This window comes from Artibeus jamaicensis, unplaced genomic scaffold (assembly GCF_021234435.1).
Source record: "Artibeus jamaicensis isolate MK-2021 breed Jamaican fruit bat unplaced genomic scaffold, CSHL_Jam_final scaffold_916, whole genome shotgun sequence".
In the NCBI taxonomy this organism is placed as follows: domain Eukaryota; kingdom Metazoa; phylum Chordata; class Mammalia; order Chiroptera; family Phyllostomidae; genus Artibeus; species Artibeus jamaicensis.
In genome coordinates this window covers 30,059,910-30,075,198 of record NW_026522059.1, presented here as the reverse complement: position 1 = coordinate 30,075,198, position 15,289 = coordinate 30,059,910, and the positions used below count along the sequence as shown (strand labels likewise).

At 39.6% G+C, this 15,289-nt stretch overlaps 1 protein-coding gene across 3 annotated transcripts in view; it reads left to right on the top strand.

The window, feature by feature from the left end:
* The window catches only part of CPQ (carboxypeptidase Q), a 438,881-nt gene that overhangs the window by 65,178 nt on the left and 358,414 nt on the right, over nucleotides 1–15,289 (top strand). The gene's annotated exons all lie outside the window — the stretch shown is intronic.

Sequence of the window (15,289 nt, the reverse complement as noted above, 5' to 3'; positions counted from 1 at the left end):
CATAACCACGCTCCGCACAGTAACGTCAGTGCCACAGACCACACTGTAAGGAGCTTTTGAAAGTAGGACATGTTTAGTCTTTGTAGACACTCTTTTTCATTTTGCTGTGACCTTGGTTAAATTAAAATTCCAAGCAGTGTTATTCAGAGGCAGTGTGGAGTGGTGAGGGTCTGGTTTCTAGGCCAGGATTCCTCAAGCCGATACAGACCAGTCACTGTCTTTGGCACTGAGGATTACTGAAGAGGCAGCCCTCATCTTCAGTGAACCTTCAGCCTGGATCCAGAGGCTGCGATCAACAGGCACTTATAATGCAGAATGGTACGTACTGTGGAGAAAGCACCTAGACCAGGCGACCTCTAGGAGAATCACCCAACCCAAACTATGAAGGTCAGCGAAGGCTTTTCAAAGGGTGAGTCAGAGTTCCCTCATGAAGAAGTGGAGGGGAATCTCCTACTATCCATGTGGCAATGAGCAAATCAGGTTCTCTGAGCCTCTGTTTTGGAAGTAACAATATCCCTCAGTGATTGCTATAAGGATTAAATCAGAGGATATACATGAAAGCACAAGGCCCAGTCACTTGCTGGGGCAAAAAGGTCCTTCCTTTTTCTTTCCCTCCTGCGTCTGTTAAGTGAGGAACGTGACTTCCGCAGGAGGCTACACAGAGGTACCGTCTGGAGCATTTTCAGCGGCCATGTCTGTCATTCAGTGTTTATGTTCCCGCTTCCAGTTCATTAGGATTCTTTCCCCTTTGGTCTGGGTTATGCCCATATAGAGTGCAAGGTGCTTCATGTCCTTCCTGTGACACTTCATTAGGGGAAGTGGCCAACCTTTGAGCAAGTGGCAGAGGGTGACCCATGCAGCCTCACAGGGCTGTGTTGAACAGAACACCGCTGTGGCCCTGTGTGTGTGTGTGGGTGGGGGGCAGGCAGAAGCCATTATCAGCTGCCAGGGTACCAGGAGCCATAAGAGAAGACTGCCTTAGTAAACAGTTGGAGAGAAGAGAGGACAAGTAGGGAAAAATCACCTTCAAGTGTAACTCAGCGTTACTCTCGATCTGCGTATCTTGCAAGTAGTGTACATCCTTCCTACTCTGCTGTAAAGGTGAATGGAGCAACCACTTTTGGGAAACATTCTGACTGGTCAGGAGGCATTTGCCATGCAAGAAAACAATGCCCCAAACTCCACAACAAGTTGGGCATGCTTTGCTTTTGGCCCCTCTGTGTTGGCTCTTGTTCATTTTTCTGTGCACTCTTCCCTTCCTAAGACAACTTCGCGTTTTCCAAACCCAAATCACCTTCTCATGTTGCAAATCCGCCTAACCTTCAGTTATTTTCTGCACAGCTGTCACAACAAACTTCCCCTCATCTGCTATTAAATGTATCAGACACTGTTTGCAGGCTGTGAGTGGCCAACTCCTTCCTGGGGCTTTCCAGTAGAATCTGATGTTATCCAAAACTTCTCATCTGTTTCAAAGGGTACAATTTCCTGCATTCTCTGGAGGGAAATCAAACGCACGGCGTTTAGGAAATAGGCCGATCCTTCACAGATTTAGTAGACCTCGAGGCAATTATGGAGTGATTATTCCAAACTTAGTGTCTCCTCACCTCATTTCCCATAACAATGACTTGACCCGACTGTGGGCTTTTCATCTTTCCCGTGAGATAGCAGGAAATAAATCATAAAACTTGAGATTTCTCTGTCCTCCTCCCAAGCCTTTGTAGTTTCTTCCCCGAGGTAACTGGTTCTCAGTTCCCCTTTTTCTTTCACACTGTCTATTGAGACCCAAGAATCTTTTTCTGTAAGTCTATCTTCATAATCCTTTAAATTATACACTTAGCCTCCTGATAAATGCGATGATCTTTAATAATTACATTTTGGATTTAGAAATGGCTTGTTAACAAAGTCACTCTCAACTGGTTTCCTATGTCTCCTTTCAGGTTCCTGTCCCCTCCGCTCTCACCTCTGGACTGGGATGTATTTTCCACAATGGTCTTCATGCCTCACTGCAAACTCATCCCACTCCAAGTGTCTCCCTAATTCCCTTTTAATTTTTTAAGTGATCGTTTAAATGTCCTCTTGTCAAATATCTGCTGTATCACCTTGATTTCTCCAATTCCTGGAAAACTTGTTTTATGAATGTCCTCCCCCCACCCCGCTGGATGCTTTGTCCAGCTGTGCACCAGTGTGGTGTGGTGCTACAATGGTTTCATTTTACATTGACTGATTAGGCACTTTGAATCATTGTTTTAGCTCTATTGCCGTGAATCTATTTGGCTTAACTCTGTTCTTTTGCCACCTTTGATTAATATCTGACCATTGGGACAGAGAGGAATTAGTGCATTAATTTCCCCTCGACACCATTGAGAAGGGCTTTTTTTTTTTCCTGGGCAAGAGCCTGAAGCAACAGATGCTGTGTGCTCCAGTTGCAGAAGGGGGGAGCAGGCACCGTGGTGAGGTGTGTGCACGCTCTCAGCTGGTGTTGCTCCTGGTGCTGTGTGGCAGCCCGCTCACTGTGCAGAGCAAATGTTAGCATTTGGGGAAGAGTCTACCCGCATATCAGATTTTAAAACTGAACGGTGAATCTCTGTTGAGTTAACAGTATTAAGCTAGATGGCATTTTCTTTTTAAGTTCATGAAACCTAACAGCTGTTTAGTGAGGCAGCGTTTTCATATGTGTCTATTTGACAAGTTTAACAGCAAATTTTGTAGTAAGTGACTCACTGAACAGGCTCCCTGGCTTGGGCTGTAACAAGAACTGCATGCAGCAGCAAGATTCATTGAGGGTCTTTCTGCTTTTGCATTTCTGTGGGTGGCGGGGGAGCCTGGCTTAAGTGAGAAAACTGAAAGGCATGTTCCAAAGGAAACTACTAATATCTCTACCCGAGTGTCCCTTGGAATTTGTTATTAACCAGTTCAGGGGAAGAAACATGGGGGAAGCACACTATTTAGCAATAAAAGCACATTAGTACAGTCAGCTTACTGTAACCCCATATTGGCAAATGGTAATTAAATCTATATATCTCTAGCTTTATAGTTTTCTGCAGCTGAATCTCTTGAAGGCATCTGCACTCTGTCTGATTCAAGGAAGGCCATATTCTCTCTCTTGCCTCTGGAAGAGGCTGCTGTGCCTTGTAATAGCTTTTTAATATCACCAGATCGAAGACAAATGCTTCACTGGTTTTATTGGCAGAAATAAAGCACTTCTTATTACTCTTATGTTGGGGGTCCAAGTCCTAGAAAACTAGGACTATGAAGCTACAATCTCATTTCCTTTCTTCCTTGCCCTCCCCACCCCCACCCTGAGTTTTTTCGTTCTCTTAAATTGTAGGACCTCAGAATTGCTAATGTCTAGGGTTATCCAATTTGTATATGGCCCCAAAGGGTGTAAACTATATTCTTCATGATTTATCTGTGCTTTTATTGACAGTATGAGCTTGGCATGGACATGTGACAGAGTCACAGATATTGACCTCTGTTCTCAAGAGCATCCATCTTCATGGTCAGCTTGGCTTTCTTGGCCAACAAAAGAACCGAGAGCTGTCTCATGTACTCTCTGAATTTCAGTAAAGGTTTTGCAAGCCAAGAATATGAAGTTAGTTCTAGGTTTTGTGGTTGATTTCATTTATTTGAATTTTAATCATATTATTTCATCTAAGCACATATGAAGGAATTTCATACTTTTTTCTCTCAGCCCATCATGATGTAGATTAAAGGTCTGTTACATTCAGCTTTATGACAAAGATGTCTACTTTTGAGCGGTAGGAATTTAGTTTTCATTGTGTTACATACTCAAGAAACACAAGAGGAATTAACCAGCCCAGGAAAAGGAAAAGGAAAGGAAGCCAAATCAATTTTCTTATATGACAAACTAAGAACTGCTCACTGGTAACCAGTAAAATGTCAGGGACAAAATGCGAGTCAGCTCACTTGACATCTGTAGAGTTGAGTCCTGAGTGATGCAGTGTGAGGTGAGGGATCTACTGGCAGGCCTCCCCCAGCCGGTTGTCATCCCCACACCCCCCAACCCAGAGCTCCTGGGATTCCCTCGGGGATGGGGACTGCCGGTCAATGCTCCATTTCCCCTGCTCTCATCACCTCACTAACTGGCTGCCCCTGGATTAACTCCCAGAACCAGTGGGAGAAGGAAGGGGAATATCATGCCCTGGCTCCCTTTCCTCTTGTTGGGATTCGTCTCTCTTTCTGCAGTCATCCTCCCTGACCCCTACAATGCCCATGTCTTATTCAGGGTGACGGGTTCAGTGGCAGAAGCATTTGAACTGAAATCTCTTGTTTGTGGCTCTTAGGAAAAATAGTGGTGGAAAAAATCCTGGATACAGGTGAATCCTGTTCCAAATGGTAGGTGTGGTGGACATTATCTCCCTGTCCTGGCATCTGATTCTGACAAATGTAACCAGCTCTGCTTCACGTCTGTGCAATTTTCCCCCCAGAACTATAAATGCTATAGTATTAAAAAATGTTTGAACTTAAAAAAAAGTCAGGTAGGTAAGTCTATTTTTTCTTTATAACTTCTTGTTTGAAAACAATTATAGACTTGCAGGACGTGGCAAAAATGACACAGAGAGACTGTTGCGTTCCTTACCCAGTTGTTCCCAATGACGACAGCTACATAACCAATGTCTGTCCACACCAGGAAATTGCCATTGGTATAATCCACAGACTTTATTCAGGTTTCACTGATTTTTACTGGGCGGGATTTTTTAAGGATTTCAAATGCTATGGCATTTTGTTAATATAGTAAGTAGAATTGAAGTTGAAGCTGGAGCAAACATTCTCATCTGGTCTTTTCCTTTCTTTCTGTCTTGCCCTCCTGTGCCCCAGTATGTGGAAAATAGATACCAGAAGACATACATCAACAAATAGTCTGAATGCCTGTTCTGAAAAGCACTAAATTAGGTGCCAAGAAGGACATGAATACCATTAATAAGAAATGCTCCTGTATCTGGGAATTATCTGATCATACAGAAAGGTTCAGCTCAAGACAGTGTGTATTTACTGAGCATGTGAGATATATTCAGCAGTTTTCTGTAAATTATATATGGAGAAAAGCTACTCTTTAGTCTGTAATGTATACTCACTCCTCCTCCCCAGCCCATATGTCTGCTAGCTCTTAGAGTCTTCCAAAACTAACTCCATTCCATGCTCATGAAGTACCTACTAAGTCCCAGCTCATTGCTAGGTCCTAGAGATTCAAAGGCGGATTCTACACAGTCCTTTCCCACATGGAGTTCATGGATTGGTGGGAGAGACAGATAGGTGGAGTGTAAGTATTTTGAAGAAAGGTAACCACTGCAGCAAAGAGAATGTCTAGGAGAGGAGGAGGCTGGAGTCAAGGAGGTTGGTCCAGAGACTGTGGTGGTAGTTCAGGTTAAGGTAACATAGCCAGAAACCAAGGTGGTAAGAAAGATTTAGAGAGGAAATCTTCCTTGGTTTGAGGGCTTTTTAGAAGTAAAATTTAATAGCATGTAGTGATAAGGGGCTGAAGTGGTAAAATAGAGTGACATGTCCCCAGTGGTCCAGATGATGGGGGTGGTGGAAATGCCACACAACCAGAGTGGGATTTTAGGAAGAAGAGCAGATGCTGAAGAAACGTCATGAGTGGGGTTTGGATATGGTGAGTGTGAGGTGCCTGTGAGCATCCAAACTCAGAGTTTGTTAACCTCTATATGAGCTCATGTTGTAGAAGGTAAATGAAGGCTTGGAGGGAATGACCTTGCTTGTTAGAATGTGCAGTAGAAGAGGGTCAAGAACAGAACCCTAGGAAATAATAAACTTTAAGTCTAGATGGAGGAAAAGGACCCTATAGTAAAGATTTGGAAGGAGAGCAGAGAGATAGGAAGAAGGATATAGAGAAGGAGAGACTGTCCACAATGTTAAATGTTTCAGATGTTAAGTGTAATAGGAAATTAAATGTTTCCAATGGAGTATGGAACAAAGAGTCCTTTATGATCCTTGGGAGTTCAATGTCAGTTGGCTGGTGGGAAGAGACAAAATGGTAGATTGAGTAGTGGTTTTAATATGTGAATCAGTTAAAAAAGAGTTTGGTATAAGGTGATTTAATCAAGTGCTAACATGGAATATAATGAAAAAGTGTGACTGATATTAAATATTTAAGAAAGGCCATAGTACAGTGTTAGAGCTGAAGTACAATCCCTTGTTTTATACATAAATAGAGACTTGAAATAAATGGTTCAAGGTCATGCATCTAGAAGGGACAGCCAGGACCAAGTCCTAGGTCTCTTGACTCTCTTTATAAAAAGGAACTTGTAAATATGCTATGGTTGAAAGGAGAAAATCAATATCTGATGAAGAAAAAGTAATCATTAAAATGATGAATCAGAACTATATACTTCTGTCATAAAATGTAGCTACTTGTTTGATGAATTTATTCATTTTTGTACAGTATTTATTGATAGGTGTTGTGTGATTTGCTTGGTATACAAAACAAATAAAAATGTATTCCTCACAGAGAACATGCTTGTTAAATTTTATAAAAGTAAAATATTATTGCTATTAAATGATGTCTAGCAGGGTTACAGACACAAAAACAGTTAGCCTGCAGTGAGCTACTGAAAAGGCAGCAAGGAGTTCTGCCTGGGAGTTGGAGGCTGATGAACTGAGGCATTATCGGCAGAGGGAACAGCACTAGGAAAATCAGAGAAGTATAAAGAGTGTTCTGTAATTTAAAGGACCGAAACCAACCTGTTGGGGTTGCAGTGTAAAGGTTGGTGTACTACAGGGAATGATTTTGAAGATGAGGAAGCCATACCCATAACACTGACAGTAAATGGTGAGGAAACAGATGTTGTAACAAAGGAGCTATTCTATTGGATTTAAGATAACGCCAGGGGCAATGGACCTGAATGTAAGGCAGAGAGATGTGTGAGGAAGTGTTTCAAAGGAAGGATAATGAGTTCTGAGCTTGGAAAGTGGTGGTAAGAGTGGAAGGGAGGGAAGTTAGTCAAGAAAGGATCTGGAGGTGGAATCACAGGCAGCTGTTCACCTGTTCTTCCCGAGGGGGAGGAAGGAATTCAGTAACACAGTGCAGTTTCTAGCTCACTGACTGGGGTGGGGGTGGCAGTAAGAAAAAAAAGAAGAGCAGGTTTGAAAGGAAGATTCTGAGTTTGATGTTGGGTATTTAGAAGTTAGGTACATGTGAGAAGTCTAGGTAGATCTTATGCCAGATTCTAGGCTTAGCTTACTGTGTTAATGAGTAGTTAATTAGTATAACACTATACTTAATTATGGATCCCCGAGAAGCCCCCAAAGTAGTATAGCAGTTGGAAAAGTATTCAAAATGCAAGGAACAGAATATCCAACTAACAGTGACTGGAACAAATGGAGTTTATTTCTGTCACATTGCAGACAAGTTGGTGGAGCTGCATTGGACTTGCCCTCCTGGTTACAGAGTAGCTGATGCAAGTTCAGAATTGCGACCAGTTTCTCTTCAGCTTGCTTCTGTTTGAGTCTCCTTGGGTAGGACTGGGTCACAGGGCCTCCCTTGGCTGGGAAGTAGACTGGAATAGGAAGGAAGAGAATGGTTGATTTCACCTAAATTACTAGTTTTCCATCTACTAGATGCAATGATTCTTTCTTAAATATATTTTATTTATCTATTTTTAGAGATAAGGGAATGGAGGGCGACACAGAGGAAGGGAAACATGATGTGAAGGAGAAACATTGACAGGTTCCTCTTACACGCTCCTGGACTGGGACCAAACCCACAACCTAAGCATGTGCCCTGACAGGGAGTAAAAATAGAACCAGCAATCTTTCACTCTGCAGGACCACACCCAACCAACTGAGCCACACCAGTCAGGGAACAATGATTCTAAATAAATAAACAAACAAATAAATAAATAAATAAATAAAGTAATTTCTAATGCTTGCTCTGTTACCCTAAATTAAGCATTATTGATACTCTGCATGTATATTTTCAAATAAATCAGGATATAATTAGGATAGTCTGCTATCCTAATTATAATATAAAAGAGAAATTGAAGAAAAATGATTTTAACATGGTAGAGTATTTAAAAATGTAACTTCTAAGGCATGACTGCACTATATGACATAATGAAGTAGCGAGATGCTTGCCTGGTGAATGTGATCGCAACTAATGCAGCCAAGGGCTGTGGTGGTGTTGCTTCCAATACCAGAGCAGCACAGTCATTGGTGTTTTGCTGAAATAATGACCAGATCCTGCTAAAGTTCTGATCAAAATTGCAGCATAGTCCTTCCATGATGTGCATGGTAGTTTTTTCTTGGAAAAGTCAACTTGCATTAAAAGTGTGAAAAAACATTTTTACTATAGTTAGTTAGATTCAAGGCTCAGAAAATAGGTTTTTTATATTTAAAAAATTTGTGTGGAATACAGAAGAATTCTCGGCACAAAAGATTGTTCCTTATATAACGGTATGGCTAGGATTACTGGAACCTGCCAATCAATTACTAGTAGGACCCACATACTCTATAACAACCAGAAATTCCCCCCGTTTCCCTCACTTTCCAAAATTCTTCCTGGGATAGTACCATTCACACTGAGAACAACTGGCTTAGATTAGTGGGGCTGGAAACTTCACACTTTACATAAAATTGGGGTTTGATTTGCAAGAAAAGAGAAGATAATTATTGAATAGGTAATTATCAGTGCCTGCTAATAGCAGGTATTGAATCTTGCTTATTTTTGTATCTTCTCTAAATTCTTGCAGAGTTCCTGGCATATAGTAATCTCTCGATGAACTTTCTGGAGCAATGAAATAATTGGAATATAAGCAATGGAAAATAGAAATCCAGTATTATTTGAACTTTGAATTTAATAAGAAAACAAGTCTTCCTTGAGATGGTTAAAGGGCTAATTATTATAAATCCAGGAGATTTAGCAGGTGCTTGGAAGTGAATTTCAATGTGCCAGAGTCTGTGCTCAGCTTTAGCATTTCAGGTCTTTAAATCTGCTACATGCTCCAGACGGAAGGCTAAGAGTTAAACATATGGCAATAAATCCTGTTCAGCAATGGAAGGTTTAGGAGAAATATTTGAAGTTGTCATGTTCATCATATATTCAGCCTTTAGAAGAAAAAGTGACACAATAAAATGTCAATAAAAATCTCAGATCCTAAATCCTCTTCTTTCTGTCTTTTAGCACATTCCCTTCTCATTGTGTCCTTTTCCACTTCACTTAGCCTATTCATTGTGGCATTTCTATCATAGTTGGAGGCATTTTCAAATACTGATTTTTAGCTAAAATATCTAGAAACAGAAGCAAAGGGTTTTGTTGTATTTCCTCAAAATGCAGAACTATTATTAGAGAGAATATAATTCACAGTAGGAGAAAAATTGGTTTTGCTTTAGTTTGCTTCCATATCGACGTGGAAAAAAATGAAAATAACATTATGAAGAATTTTATCTCTTTTTATGAGAATGGTAATCTGTAACTATGGATGGTGAAGACAATATATGAGACGCAAGTCTTTTTCAAATAGTTCTCCAAAGCTGCCTTTGAATATCTGTGTTTCTGAATTCAAAGGCATGATACAACATGGATTTTCAAAGCATCTTATTTTGAAGATGATCACATTTGTTTCCACAGTGTGAATTCAAGTAAAGGAACAATGACTTCAACCTTTTGTGTGTGAAAACAAAGAATGTTAAAAAAAAACATTTCAAATGTCCTATAATTGCTTGATAGTGCACTAGATTTTTTTTTGGTCAACTGGTTTCTTTGTATTTTAGGGATTTTAAATGAAAGAAGACCTTCAGTGTCTACAAATGAATGACTGACTAATGCCTCTTTTGTAAGAATGTGATAGTTTTCCCTCTGTAAAAATTCCACGAAATAACCAGATATGTAATAAGTAGTGGCTTGTTTGGGGACTTTGAGGTACTTCTTACACCCTCCTTGTCCTGATATGGCACGTAGGTGAATTATCCATGCCAAGGTGACGGGAATGGTGAAAACCACAGAGAAACTTTCCTCCCTTCCTTTCCCAGCTGCATCAGGCCTGGCAGTTACCTGTCCCAGCACCCTGGGGCATTTTGCTCCCTTCCTGTCATTACCGTATCCTCCACCCCTTCCCCCCACTTACCATCCAGCTACTTGTGTCTCCTCTGGAGTATGTGCTTGGTAAAGCCTCTATGCCTTTGTATGGGTCCCCCTCTGCAGGTTACCTTTCCTTCAGTGCCACTCCCCGCTTTTTCGCATGCCCCTAAATTAACTCGTGCTTACCTGTCATATATCCACTCAAGCCTATGTCCTCCTAACCTGATTCTCCCCTCTGCTCTCACGGAACCTTGGAACTGCCTCAGTTATGGGGAGTTTCACATTACCTGTGTCCCCATTACACTTCGTAGCCCTTTGAGGGGGTGGATATTATCCTACGCATTTGTGTCTTCAGTACTTAGTACATGCTCAGTAACTTTTTGTTAAGTGAATGGAGACATAAAGTTATGATACAGAACAAAGGGCACCTTTTCAATTACTGAAGAGAAAATGTTGGAGATGAATAAGACTATTTGTTTTTGTTGATCACCACATAATTATTTGCTCCCCTTGCAGACTATAGAAAAGTAGTGCTTACATTTATTTGACTGAAATGACTGTATAGGGATATCTGAATTTCTGAGCTGGGGCAGATGAGCAGTCTTTCAGGTCAGTAACCCCCTGTGTTGATCCCAGAGTGACCTTCACTGGGGTCGATATGGTGCCAATGCTTTGTGGTGGATTTAAAGGCTTCAGCTTCCAATGACTCTCTCATTCATGATCCTATCCAGTCTTATCCTTTCTTAGTTAAACTATTGATATATTTATGCTCACTGTTAAAATTGTACACTTTAATTTTCCTAAGATTAGCTCTGAGCTACTAGGGCTATCCCCTGGTATGAATATGAACAGACTTGGTAGTAAATCTGTATTCATCTTATCCAAACCCTTCTTGATTTTATATGTTAAAATATTCCTCCTTTTGGTCTAGATTTTTGCACACTGAGGAGAGCTAGTGTTTTTAGTCCTTTCAGGCAAATAAATTGGTGCCTTTGCTCATCCTTCTTATTTGGATTGACTCTACATCTAGAATGAATTTTTTTCATGTATAATGAACTTAAATTTATGAATTGATAGAGAATTTCTTTTAAGTTGTTCCCAATTATTGGTTATAATCTCTGTGTTTTAAAATTGTGTATTATATTTTATAGTGTTTTGTAAAGTGGAATGTGATATAGAAATATTTTTCCCATTTTTGTTACCTTTCCAAATATAGGCAGTTAATAATGATTATTTTCTACTATTTATTAATGAAAACATATTTTAGTTGGGGTAATGTACATTTCTAAAACTGAAATTAAGAAAAAAATTGTGCCCTGATTGGGTAGCTCAGGTTAGAACATTGTCCTGATACCCCATGGATGTGGGTCCCATCCCCAGTCAGGGCACATAAAGAACCAACCAGTGAGTGCACAGATAAATGGAACACCAAAGTGGTGTTTCTCTCTCTCAAAAACATTTAATCAATAAAAATAATTAAACAGTAGATTCTTATAGTGCTCCATTGGATGGAGATACACACACACATATTAAATTATATTTTCTACCCAAGAATTATGTCAGTAATTTTCAGATTATGTGCCAGGGAAATCCAGGTTTAGAATCAACTGACATGTGTTTACTTGTACACAGTATTCTGGATGATTCTTCATATAGTTTGTTAGTTTATGCCTATAATCTTAGTGAACTTTCTAAGGTGCCAGCGTTATACTCGGGAAAGCTTATTCATTAAAAGGTAAGACACTGTCATCTTTTAAAATGAACTCCTTGAATTTGATCTTATCTGAGTGCTTTGATCAGATAAGATCAAATTCAGGGAGTTCATCATCACCAAGCCTTTATTTTATGAAATGTTAAAGGGACTTACCTAAGAAAAAGAAGATAAAAAAGATGAACAGTGAAAAGACAGCAAACTCAGTTATTAAGAAACACACCTAAAACAAAAGCAAACTAAGAGAACAGCTAGATCAGAACCATAGAAATGAAGATCATATGGAGGGTTAGCAACAGGGGAGTGGGAAAAGGAGAAGGGGGGAGAAGGTACAGAAAATAAGTAGCATAGACTGTAGGTAGAAAATAGATAGGGGGGAGGGCAAGAATAGTAGGGGAAATATAGAATCTAAAGAACTTGAGACACGTGGTCATAAACTAAAGGGGGGGGAACGGTGGGGGTGTGCAGGGTGGAGGGGAATGAAGGGGGGAATAGAACAACTGTAATGGCATAATCGATAAAATATATTTTTTAAAAAATAAATTAATTATCCTACTTTTAAAAAATAAGCATTTATTGCATTTGCGGGGCTTGAAGATATTGTGCAGTTAAGTTATTCAGAATGACACACATAGCAGTTTTTGTTTTAAAGTAATTATATCATTTTTGTGTCAAAATTAACTTAACTGATTATGTTAGGAGGCATTATGTATTCTTATCAAAACGGCAGGTCATCCAATAATTCAATGGACATAAATGCAAAAAGATGTAACAATGATAGACTTAGGCACTGTTTTTTTCTGGACATACCCATAAACCAGAAAGTGATGAGGATGGCATCTCTGTGACCCCATGGAGCGGTGCACCACTCCTTCCCTCGGCTGTCCTTTGAGGCTGTTGTGACACATGTTTTCTCTACGACTTTTCACTATTCCCTCTGTTCTATTCTGTCTTCTTATGTGACTCTATGTATGAGTCTGCTCAAGTACAGATATTTTATTAGTTATTTGCTTCTCAGACTGCATTTGGGTATTCTTTATGGGTTTCTATTATGTCTAAATGCATACAGTTTCTTTTAAGAAAACAATTCTTAGTCCTTCGGGAAGTCTGTGCTAGTTGCTCCAGTTACCTGGTTGATTGTAGCTGCTGGTTTATCTGCTGCCTGGGAATCACAACAAAAGCCTTGATTAACTTTCTAAAAAGCATAGGTATGGACTAGGATCCATAAGCTCTCTCGTATCTCCACAATGCTGTCATTTATACAATTCCCATCCATCACTAGAAATGTACTGTGAAATCGTTAATGAATGTTTGCTTAGAGAATTTTTAATGAGAAGTAGATACATGTGGTTAGTCTTAATTAATAGATGGATTAGTAACCTTTTTTATTTTTGTACTAACAGTACATTGGAAAATGTACTTTTTAAAATAAATTGCAATCTGGTGAAATATTTTGATTGCTTAATAAAATTTAGCTTTAAAAAACAAGCATTATTGTGGTCACTGTAGAAACCAAGAATCTGTGTATATAAATAGTTACAACAAAAAGGAGAGCAGCTTTGGGTAAATGGACACTTTAGCAATGTTAATTCTTCCTATCCAGTGGCATAGTATATGCTTCCATTTATTAGTATCTTATTCAATTTCTGTACAGGTCTTTTACCTCTTTGTTAAAATTTATCCTGGTATTTTATTTTATTTTTTGATGCAATCGTAAATGGGATTGTTTTCTTAGTTTCCCTCTCTGGTAGCTCATCATTGGTCTGTAAAAATACAACCAATTTCTAAATATGAATTTCATATCCTGATACTTTACTGAATTCATTATTGGTTTTAATAGTTTTTTGGTGAAATCTTTAGGGTTTTCTATATATAGTATCACTTTTTTCTTTCCAATTCAGATGCCTTTTATTTCTTCTTTTTGTCTTATTGCTGCGGCCAGCACTTCCAGTAGTATGTTGAATAAGAGGCGTGAACATGGACATCCTTGTCCTGTTCCTGATCTTAAGGGAAATGCTTTTAGTTCTTCCCCATCAAGTCTATTGTTAGCTGTGGTTTTCTCATTTATGGCATTTATTATGTGGAGATATGTATTTCTACTTTTCTTAGAGTTTTTATCATAAGTGTGTGCTGGCCTAGTATTCTTTTTTTAAAAAACATTTTTATTGATTATGCCATTACATTTGTTCTATTCCCCCCCTCTTTTCCCCTCCACCCTGCACACCCCTCTCCCACCATTCCCCGCCTTTAGTTCATGAACACGTGTCTCAAGTTCTTTAGATTCTGTATTTCCCCTACTATTCTTACCCTTCCCCCTATCTATTTTCTATCTACTGTCTGTGCTACTTATTTTCTGTACCTTCTCCCCCCTTCTCCTTCTCCCACTCCCCTGTTGCTAATCCTCCACGTGATCTTCATTTCTATGGTTCACTCCTGATCTAGCTGTCTTCTTAATTTGCTTTTGTTTTAGGTGTGGTTGTTGATAACTGTGAGTTTGCTGTCCTTTCACTGTTCATCTTTTTTTTTTATCTTCTTTTTCTTGGCGATGATGAACTCCTTGAATTTGATCTTATCTGAGAAGCACTTTATCTGTCCTTCCATTCTAAATGAAAACTTTGCTGAATAGAGCAATCTTGGTTGTAGGTCTTTGGTTTTCATGACTCGGAATACTTCTTTCCAGCCCCTTCTTGCCTGGAAGGTCTCTTTTGAGAAATCTGCTGACAGTCTGATGGGAACTCCTTTGTAGGTGACAGTCCCCTTATCTCTTGGTGCTTCTAGTATTCTCTCCTTCATTTGAATCTTGGCTAATATAATGATGATGTGCCTTGGTGTGTTCCTTCTTGGGTCCAACTACTTTGGGACTCTCTGAGCTTCCTGGATTTCCTGGAAGTCTAGTTCCTTTGCCAGAATGGGAAAGTTCTTTTTTATTATTTGTTCAAATAGGGTTTCTACTTGTGACGTTTCCTCTTCCCCTTCTGGTACCCCTATAATTCAGATGTTGGAGCGTTTAAAGATGTCCTGGAGGTTCCTAAGCCTCTCCTCATTTTTTTGAATTCTTGTTTCTTCATTCTTTTATGGTTGGTCATTTTTTTCCTCCTTCTGGTCTACTCCTTTGATTTGAGTCCCAATTTCCTTTCCATTACTGTTGGTTTCCTGTGCATTACCATTCATTTCAATTAGTTTAGTTTTCATATGTTTCTCTAATTTGTGACTATAATCAACCAGTTCTGTGAGCATCCTGATCACCAGTGTTTTAAACTGTGCATCTGAAAGTTTGGCTATTTCTTCATCACTTAGATTTATCGGCTCTGGGGTTCTGAGTTGTTCTTGAGCCATTTTTGGTCTGTTTGTGCCTATTAAGTATGAAAAGCGGAGCCTTAGTTGTTTACCAAGACGGGGCAACTTAGGTCGCTGGTTTGTAACACTGTATGTGGGGGTGGGGTCAGAGAGGGAGCAATGGCGGTCCTCTCTGCTCGCCAGTCTGTCCCACCGCCCCGGACTGTTTATCCGAGCGGAAATGTGCA